Here is a 10,218-nt window from a genome sequence, read left to right as displayed (position 1 = left end):
TCATACAGATTTTATTTTCTCATGCCTTTCTAAAAAATGAATATTTTAAATGAAATTTTCTAAAATATGTTTCAGATGATGTAGATTGAGATTATAGTGAAATTTGTGGTAGAAACCTTTTTCAAAAGATAAGGAAGGGAGTTTTGGATAATTCAGAAGCATTGAATTTGTTTCCTCATAGGTTTCAGGAGAATCGCTAGTTTCTAATCAAATTTTCTACAAACACCTTTCAGATATTGTAGATTACGATAATTTTGGAATTAAACATGAGAAAATAAGGAAGGATGGCTATTTTACATATCTGGACTTTGCTTCACTATATGTTTTAATGATGCAGATTACCATTATGTTGAAAAACAAAAAGACTTTTGTGGTCTATTCCATCCATTTTCAAAACTTCTCTGAAAGGAATCTTTATAGAAAATTGAGTGCAATGCTAACACAAAATATTTAATACATATTCCTTTCATTATTTTATTGTAATCTTAATCTCTCTTACACAAACTCAAAGGTATCCTACATACATACATACATACATACATACAGGTAAGTATGTATGTATGTCTTTACATATGTAAGATTTTATGTATGTATATATGTATGTTTGTATTTATATAATGTATATGCATATATATTTATATATATTTGTGTGTGTGAATGTATGTATTCTTGAATGTATGAAGACAGCTCCTGGTTCAAACGACATGCTTTTCCTTGGGTGTCTTTTGCATTACTTTAAATCTTTTGTGGGCATCAACCACATTAATATCAACAGTCTCTGAGGAGGTAAATCTTAAAATGATTGTGGACACTCTTTTACCTTCCTTGATTATTTTACAAAAAAAAAGCAAAAAAAAAAAGAAAAGAAAAACAAAAAACAAAAACAGGCTGCTGTGCACCTCCATCCTTTTTGCTTGACCCTGATGTAGTCTTGACTAAAATATCTAAATGTCTAAGATGAGTTGTTCTATCATCTAGGGAAAAGACTTTGTACATTCAGAGGGTTCTGTTTTTCTGTCATGTTATAGGGATATAGAGGAAACATTACTGAAAGAGATGGAAGAGAGGAAAATAAAGTATTATAGAGATTAGTTGATTTGGATAGATTAATAACAGTATTGGTATTTGACAAAATGTGTGTGTGTGTTTGTGTGAAGGCTTGAAAAGAATAGCCTTTAGTCATCCGGAGAAAATACTGGCAAGACAGGTATATAGGCAAAGAGTTAGTGAAATATAAGTGAGGATAGCAAAATGAATGAAAGAGGAAGAAATTGTGTGTGTATGACAAGTGAGTCTAAGCCTTCCCTCTTTTGCAGAGAGGGAATTTAGAGAGGTGATGTGTTAGGGCAACACAAACATTCAGAGTGTATAAGTGAGAAAGAAAATGAGGGAGAGATTGAGAGAGATTGAGAGACAGAGAGAGATAAAAAATATTTGTGTATGATATTGAAGTGTGTGTTTGAAGGAAACATGTTAGAAAATGATGAGAAGGGTTGGGAGTAAATTTTGAGTGAAAGAAAAAAGTAGATGGAATAATGTATGTAGATTAAGAGGAAGAAATAAAATGAGATGAGCAAGTGAGTATGGATCATGAAGGAGAGTGGAATAGTGAGAGTGTAAGAGTAAAGGCATGAGGAGACGTCTTTTCAAATATACAACACATAATTGGCAATCAAACAAAGAAATTCTTAGTCACAGAGAAACAGCTCAACTTTGAGGGAAGATTATCAGAAGTCAATGGACGATGTGAATTGGATAGAAAAAAGGCTATGAGATTGCAAGCAACACAAGCAGGAAAAGAAGCAAAGAGTGAGGTAAATAGAACATGGATAACTGAAAGAAAACAAAATGAAACATAAGAAGAAAATGAAGCAAAGTTTGAATCATTAACGTTAGCAATTAGTAAAAGAAAATAGAAATACACCCCATCGTTTTTAATAAGCACTACATATGTGAAGTTTTGAAAGAAATTAACTACTATCTTTATATTTAGAGCATTTATATATGAACACTCTAGTTATAGAATAGTTATGAAGAAAAATGAAATGTATCTTCACTTGGTTGACTCTAACTCGTAATTCTCTACTTCAAGACAATGCACTTTCTTTTACAACGCTTTCAAAGACAGAATAATGAGACAACCTTATGTGGTCCCTTGAGCTGCTAGAAGTAGGAGCAAAGTCTCTCGTAAATCACACTCTGTCATCTTAAAGCAGGAAAGACACACTAATATAGATCTAGACACTTCTAAAAACAGGATGGCTATGGCTAGAAATCTTTGCATATATATCTACTGCAGCTATATCATAGCTGAGCTAGGACTAAACAACAACAACAACAACAACATTAACAGAAAAAGCATCAACAACAACTTTCAAAGATAATTCTACAACAAAACTTATCTTTAACATTCATAATATTAGTTTCCTTCTCTTTACTAGCACCTCATTCTTTTTTCTTCTCCCACTTCTTATTATTTTTTACTTCATTTATTAACATGCACCATGGAGCCAACAAAGTAGAGGGCTCTGTGTGGTCACTCAACTGGCTAGAAATATCAACTCAATCCACTCAAAACTGCTCTACAAAAATGCTCTTAAGAAAAACTAGACAATTTAGTCCAAGAGACAACATGGTTGAAAATTGGAATAAAAAAGAAGACATTGATTCTCACAAATGAAGCATCATGGGTTACAGATCTGTTGGATTGAGCCTGATCTGGATTAAATGACAACAACATCGTGTGCTTTAAAACAAATTAAACATTGGAAGCTGTGACTATACAGAAGAAAACCTTTGATTATTCCTATATTTAAGAATAAACACATTTTGTCTTCCACGACTGATAATACATTTAAAATAAAATAATAATTTATGACAGGCAAATGACAATAAAATATTTGCAAAGTTATTATAGAAGATTTACAGTCTTTCTTTCTTTCTTTCTTTTTTTTTTAGGTGAAGGCCATACTCACGGATCAATTTTTATCTTCTGTTTTTACTTCAGACTTTTTAACCCCTGGTTAAACAAGCTGAGAATTTTGAAAGGCATTTAATTATCGATTCTCTGCTTGTTATATTTATGTATTCATTTATATATCTATTTATTTAGTTGTTGTTGTTTTTGTTATTATCATTATTATTATTGGCTGTTTTAAATATTTTTTTGTTTCTGTTTTTAACACCATCTTTCAAATAAACTGTTGTTTATTTATAAATATATAATGCACATTAACAGCTAGAAGACAAGTGTAAAACATAAATCATTTAGAAGGCATGCCTGTAGACTGACACGAAAATGCATGTTCACCGACAGATACACACACATGGTATTTAGCAAACTCACACACAAACAGTTGTACAAAAATTGCCAATAAAAATTTAGCAAAATAAAGGATTTCCACATACATAAATTAAAGAAGTTAACAAAATTATCTAAGAAATTCAAAAAGACAAGAAATTGCAAAACACACATACTAACATAACATTTACAAATATATCTGTCATGCACATGCACACATGCATATATGTACACATATGCACACTCATATATACATGCACAAATGCATACACATAAACATACACACTACTCTGGAAAAAATATATAGTTACAAAAACGGTGCACATTTACATATGTGCATGTTCACACAAATGTTTATAAAGACAAAATTCAAAAATAGAATGCAAAGTAGATAGAACTGGAAACAAAAGAAAGGGGAGAGAAAAACTTGTGAAATGGGTACAAAGTTAACAAGTCCATTCACACGCATGATATAAAGAGACATGAGTGAATGCATACACCCACAATGACAGATATGCATAATTGCCGACACATATGCATACACATATACACAGATGTCTGCACATGCTACTATGTTGCACATTTACACACACACATTCTCACACACACAGAGAAAGAGGGCAAGATAGAGATAAAGAGAGTGAAAGAGAAAGAAAGAGTATGAATACAATATGTTCCATACATAATGCTTCATGAAACATATTTATGTCTAAATGCTGCTTCTTTTGTTGCACAAGATATGTGAGGATACACACTGACACACACACACTGACACACACATATGGATGTGTGTGTGTATATACATGTATATACATACATTGGGTCATCCTATAAACAATGTGGTTTTTTTTATACTTCTTTTATTTTTCAAAATTAAAATTAACAAAGTTTCTATTTTATTCGAAATATATACTCTCCTTCATTTTCTACAATGCTCTTCCATCTATCTGGTAGACTTGCAAGGTCCCACTTCCAAATTTCACTTGTTCGTGACAAAAAAAATACTCCTTGTCTACAGAATTCATATATTTTCTGTCCAAATTATTTTGAAAACTGTGGAATAAATGATAATCAGATGGGGCAATGTCCAGTGAATATGGTGAGTGGGGCATCGTTTCCCATTCAAACTGCTCCAGCCTTTCAAATGTCATCCTTGCTGTATGTGGCTGAGCCATATCCTGATGGAAGAACACCTTTTGTCTTGGAAGCAAAGATGGTCATTTTTCTTCTAGCACTGACTTAAGCTGCTCAAGCTGCTCACAGTAGATATTCTTTATTATCATTTGGTTTGGGTTTAAAATTTCAAAGTGGACTAAACCTTTAATATACCACCAAACAGATAACAACACCTTATGTGGGTGAAGACCTTCTATCTGTCTATCATAAAGAATGAAAGACAACCCATATAAATGAAAAAACATACTAACAAAAGCCTGTCTTCTCATAATAACAGCAAGATCAGCAGTAAAGTAGAAGTGGAAGATCTAACTGTGATATATGTTTTAATCTGACAGGAAGATCAGATATTCGTTTTAAACAAGGACAGCCCTTCACAATAAAAGTACCATCTCCTGTGCATCTGAAAGCTTAATCTATACAATAACATGTGGAAAGAACTACATAGAAGAAATTAAGGTGTTCTTAAGATAACGAATGGTTTCACTGAGATCTCAAATTAAAATTTGGTAATACAGACAATTGGGTCTGAGTGAACATGTGTCATATGTACAGGTAAGAAACAACCATATTTTACGATTTTTCCCAAAACCAATTTAGCAATTGCACAACAACAGTGCATCAGATGAAGAAACAGATTTCAAAACTAAATACTGAACACTTCCAAATAACAGTTGGAGAGAAATTGACACAACTACTTCCACTCCTACAACCACTATTTCTGAAGCTGCCACTGGTGCTACTAGTTAAAATGGTAACATAATTTGATAAAAAGATGTAGATACTTTTTTTAATCCATGATAAAGTTCTCAAAGTAATATCTTCATTATACATACATATCTTGGCTCTCACTAAACAAATCAAAGAAAAAGCTTCAACAAGTTTTGGTGATCTCTCATCTTCTAGATAACTAATACCTGAACAAATACAGTTAAGTCAAACCCTACATCTGAGCTTCATTACCAGTGAGGATTTGATAATTTATATATATATATATATATATTATTTAAAGGACAAGACAAAATACATGTCTTTAAGTCTTACCAATAGTTTCATATGTTGAGAAATATCTCAAACAGAGTCTTCAGGCACAAGTGACAAATCATAATGAACTAAAAAAAATGAATAAGAGAAGAAATGCAAAAGATCTGAGAATGCAGCATTTAGAACGCAGAAGGTAAAAAATGGAAAACGAAAATAATTAGGCACAGGTGTGGCAGTGTGGTAAGAAGCTTGCTTTCCAGCCACACGGTTTGTTTTAAAGCAATTATTCATAGGCGTAGGAGTGGCTGTGTGGTAAGTGTCTTCTACTATAGCCTCAGGCCGACCAAAGCCTTGTGAGTGGATTTGGTAGATGGAAACTGAAAAAAGCCCATCGTATATATGTATATATATATATATGTGTGTGTGTGTGTGTGTGTGTGTGTGTGTGTGTGTTTGTGTGTCTGTGTTTGTCGCCCCCATCCACGTCGCTTGACAACCGATGCTGGTGTGTTTACATCCCCGTAACTTAGTGGTTTGGCAAAAGAGACCGATAGAATAAGTACTAGGCTTACAAAGAATAAGTCCTGGGGTTGATTTGCTCGACTAAAGGCGGTGCTCCAGCATGGCCACAGTCAAATGACTGAAACAAGTACAAGAGTAAAAGAGTAAAGAGAAAAGAGATATTTCCCTTCTCACTGATTTTTAAAGAAATGTTCACATCTGCAGGGTAGAAATGTTTATGATTGTTTGTAAATTTCAGCTGAGTACTGGGGTCGGTGTAATTGACTTGAACACTACCTCCACTCCAAATTCCTGACTTTGTGCCAAAATTTGAAACTAATATTATTTTCATCCTCAAGTTACAGAAAACATACATTTGCGTAGTCTTTTTGTAGTACACAGTGTTGCCCTTCCAGGTTTTTGTTGAGGTACATTAGTCTTATAATGTTGTGGTTGCATGGAAGGTCATTGCAAATGAATACTTCTTGAGACTTGTACAATGTTGTTGTCTTAAATAAAGAGCACTTGGTGAATGTATTTATTTTTACTGTTTGAGTGGTACCATATGACACTCAAAGACTGCCTGCACTGACGTTAAGATTCTTCCTCACCCTTTTCTTCCAAGAGATCATCTGTCGATATCTTTGTTTTTGTGGCAATTTGCTGTTAGGATCTTCTGGTTTTGAATGTCTATGGAGCAGATTTCCTCTATAGACCCATCAAGTGTCCTAAATATTGATATCAGTTCTGATACTCTAAAGACACTGTGTAAAGTTGATACATAATGTATCAACTAGCTAGCAACAGGCCTATATTTTTCTGACAAGTTAGTGTTTTCAATCTTGGCTATAAGATTTATCCATGCCATAGTAATTTCAAAATCGATTATATAAGTTTTACTGCTGATGTTGTTGTAGTAATGTTTCTTGATAGTGTCTAGCTATTATGTATTCTGATTAAAATCTCTCTTTTCATTCCAGATCTTAAATCAAAATGATTTAAGTCCTTTTTGATAAGAGGTTCTTTTGACTAAAATATTGTTTTTCTTCAACTTCCTGTATGCAACTTATGGTTAATGCTGGCTGGTTCTAATATTTTTCTGATAAAGTTTTTCATTGGAGCCTTGAGTTCTTGCTTTGAAGTTTTAAATTCTTCTTCAAGATTGTGGCATGTAGAATCCCTGTATACTTTTTCTGATTTTTCCTAGAAATGTAGTTGCTGTGCAGCGAACTTATTATTCACTTCACGACCTCTGATGATATTTAAATATCTGACTCAGTCAGATTGCTTATATTTTCTTTTAGTCTTGTTATCCACCTGAGTTGCTTATGTTGGATTATTTCATTACTACCTACATTACAGAGTCTTCGAGGTGTTTCTTCTGAGTGACAGTAACTATATTCAATAAATGTTATCATATTCTTTATCAAGTCCCTAGTGATATCATTCATAACTTTTAACATTAGAGTGGCTTTCTTTTCCTTAACCTTTATCAAAAAAGGACTGTCATTTAAAACTAGCTTAGAGATACACGGAAAATTGTTTTCAAAATGGTTTAAAGCTATGCACATTCCATAATCATCTTAATCGGATTAGTTTTTTTGTAAATGAATTTATATTGAAGCATCCAGTGGTGGGACTCCAGTTCAAGGATTTAGGAGTTTGGGGAATGACCTTGTAGTTACTTCCACACCCAGGACTGCTCTGGTTCAAAGTGGTAGTATATGTCAAGAGTCTAGTTATGGGTCAAACAGTAGAAGATGGTCCTGTCAATAAGTCAGACTTAAAGGACTGCTGGCCCCTAAACATGTGCCATACTGCCTCACATGAGCCCTGATATCATATGAACTAATTCCCCTACCTAAAAGTTAAACAGACCCTGTGCTTCAAGGGTAAGCTTGGAAGAGCAAGAGACTGGCAGAGTTAAGAGAAAATAAACTCACAAACAGTTAACAGGAGAAACTGATGCTGTGTCATTCACAAGAAAAATTATGAATCTACCAACTTTAATATGGAGGTTCCTGCTGACTGGCACCTGTAGAAATGGCACATGAAGAGAGAGATAAACATAGTAGTTATCTTGTTGAGTGTAGTGATATTGGCAGTGGTTGTGTTGGGAGTAGTGAGTCGTAAGGCTAATGGTTTTGATGGTAATGGAGGTAGTTATTGTAGTGATAACTGTAGTTGTAATGGTGATTGGTATATCAGTTCAGACATCTGGATTACTACTAAAACTCTGGCTATAGAGCCAATATCATTGTCATGTACAGCTCGTTAAAATTGTGCAAGGAACACATGAAATCAAGGGCTGAAATTTATTCTGTCAAGGGCTGAAGTTAATTCTGTGTATGAAGTATCTGTATATATATAAAAGGCAAGATGTGTGTGTGTGTGTGTGTGTGTGTGTACAGGAATATAATTTATGCACATCCACAAATTAGCACGCATGTCGTTCCAATTTTAGGAGGACATTCATCATGACCCTATCTGCATTTTCGTCAACTTTTTCTCTCAGAGGCACCCACGTATAGCTGTAAAAATCGATTTTCAACCATAACTTTTAACAATTTTCAAGTCAGAGAAAGCTACCATTGTTTACAAACAGGAGTTAAGTCCCCTTCTAGCGACGCGCACGTTTTTAAGTCTTTTGTTGGTTTTTTTTTCCATTGAGGCAAAAAGTGTTTTGTTGCACAGGAGCCAGTCCAGCGGCACTGGCAACGACCTCATTTGAATGTCTTTTCATATGCCACCAGCACAAGTGCCAGTAAGGCGACGCTGGTAACGATCATGCTCAAATGGTGCTATTTACGTGCCACTGGCACGGAGGCCAAACAGCTGCTCTGACAACGGTCATGCCCGGATGGTGGGCAAAATAATTTCAAGGTTAAAAAGCTGAAGTTGAAGGAAGGAACAGTGTCCAAGAATCAAAATGGCTGGTTTTTGAGCTTCTCTGACCTTCTGCAACTAAAGTCATATAATCTATGACATAGGAGTTAAGTTATAGATCTCTGCTATTTTATCAGATAACAGTATTAAGTTGATAATAATGATGTGCTAAGGACTACAATAAAGAAGTGACTTTGACTACTAGAGTTGGGTTTCTTGTAATAAAGATTTGGTGCTTTAAGGTAATGTGAGCCATGAATTTTTGTAAGTATCTCCATCAACATATTTTGGTGGAGGTGAGAGGAAGAGGAACAGGTTGGTAACTTAGATTTAGAAATATTAAGAATATCATTATTCTGGGTAGGGTATAGAGCTTTTTATACCTCTAGGTTAAGTTGTGTGAGAGAGAGGGAAAGAGAAAGACAGTGAGGGAGAGAGAGAGATACAGAGAGAAGGAGGGAGAGGGGTATGTAGGCCTGCTGTATTTACTTAAAGAAATAGTGTTGTAGGCCACAGTTTCTGAATGATCAAAAAATTTCTCACATAGTTGCAGTCATGAATACACAGCAGAAATTGAGGTTTCATGACAATACTTAGTAGTGTCTTTAAATAACATGTACAAGACTAACTGATACACTAATCACTTACTTAAAAAAAGACTGGCTCCAGCCTTGACTATTAACGTTGTAGGTGAGATTGTTGAAAAGGGAGATAACTTAAATACAGCAAAACATCACTGCAACACAGTTACCCCAATCTTTGTTGTTGTCAAATTACAAGAACAATCTTTAAAATTTCATCTACCGTCACTATGTCTAAAGGTGAGCTGTCAATTTGCCAAATAGGACTAAAATATATAGATTATCTGTGAAACAATCTTCTAAACTTATCATTTATCACCTCTACCTTCACTTGTTATCTACCACCACCAACAACAACAACAACACTATCACCATCATCATCACAACCACCACTGCTATCACCAATAAAAAAAAAACAAGTCAAAATTTTATGAATCTTCAAAGTTACTTGTTCTATTCTCGTCCACCTTTTCTCAGTCTCATTAAAACACTGTAAGGATGTTAAAATTGAGGAATTCAAACTTTTTTTTTGTGGCTTGTTTTGCATCTAATTTATTTTTATATATTTGTTTTTAAAATCTAATCTTGCCTCTGACTTGTCCCAGTCTTTCCCCCTTCTCCGTCCTACCAATTTCTTTTTTCATCTTCTATTTTGTCTTTTACTTACTTTTTCTTAATTTTGTTGTAAGAGTTTTATCACATCACACTTTTAATATACATCTTTTATCATTAATGTATGTATGCGCGTACCTATGTATACTTGTACGTATGTATTGTGTGCATATATAT

General features: G+C 34.0%; 1 long non-coding RNA gene across 1 annotated transcript; it reads right to left on the bottom strand.

Moving 5' to 3' along the window:
* Positions 1 to 449: 449 nt before the first annotated feature.
* On the bottom strand, positions 450 to 2,867 carry LOC128248853 (uncharacterized). Its single transcript, XR_008264977.1, has 2 exons — positions 2,675 to 2,867; positions 450 to 1,047 (listed from the first exon to the last, which is right to left on the bottom strand). It is a non-coding gene; the product is annotated as an uncharacterized LOC128248853 (long non-coding RNA).
* Positions 2,868 to 10,218: the final 7,351 nt, after the last annotated feature.

Source organism: Octopus bimaculoides, chromosome 10 (genome assembly GCF_001194135.2).
Source record: "Octopus bimaculoides isolate UCB-OBI-ISO-001 chromosome 10, ASM119413v2, whole genome shotgun sequence".
Taxonomy (NCBI): Eukaryota; Metazoa; Mollusca; class Cephalopoda; order Octopoda; family Octopodidae; genus Octopus; species Octopus bimaculoides.
This window is presented reverse-complemented; position numbering and strand designations above follow the sequence as displayed.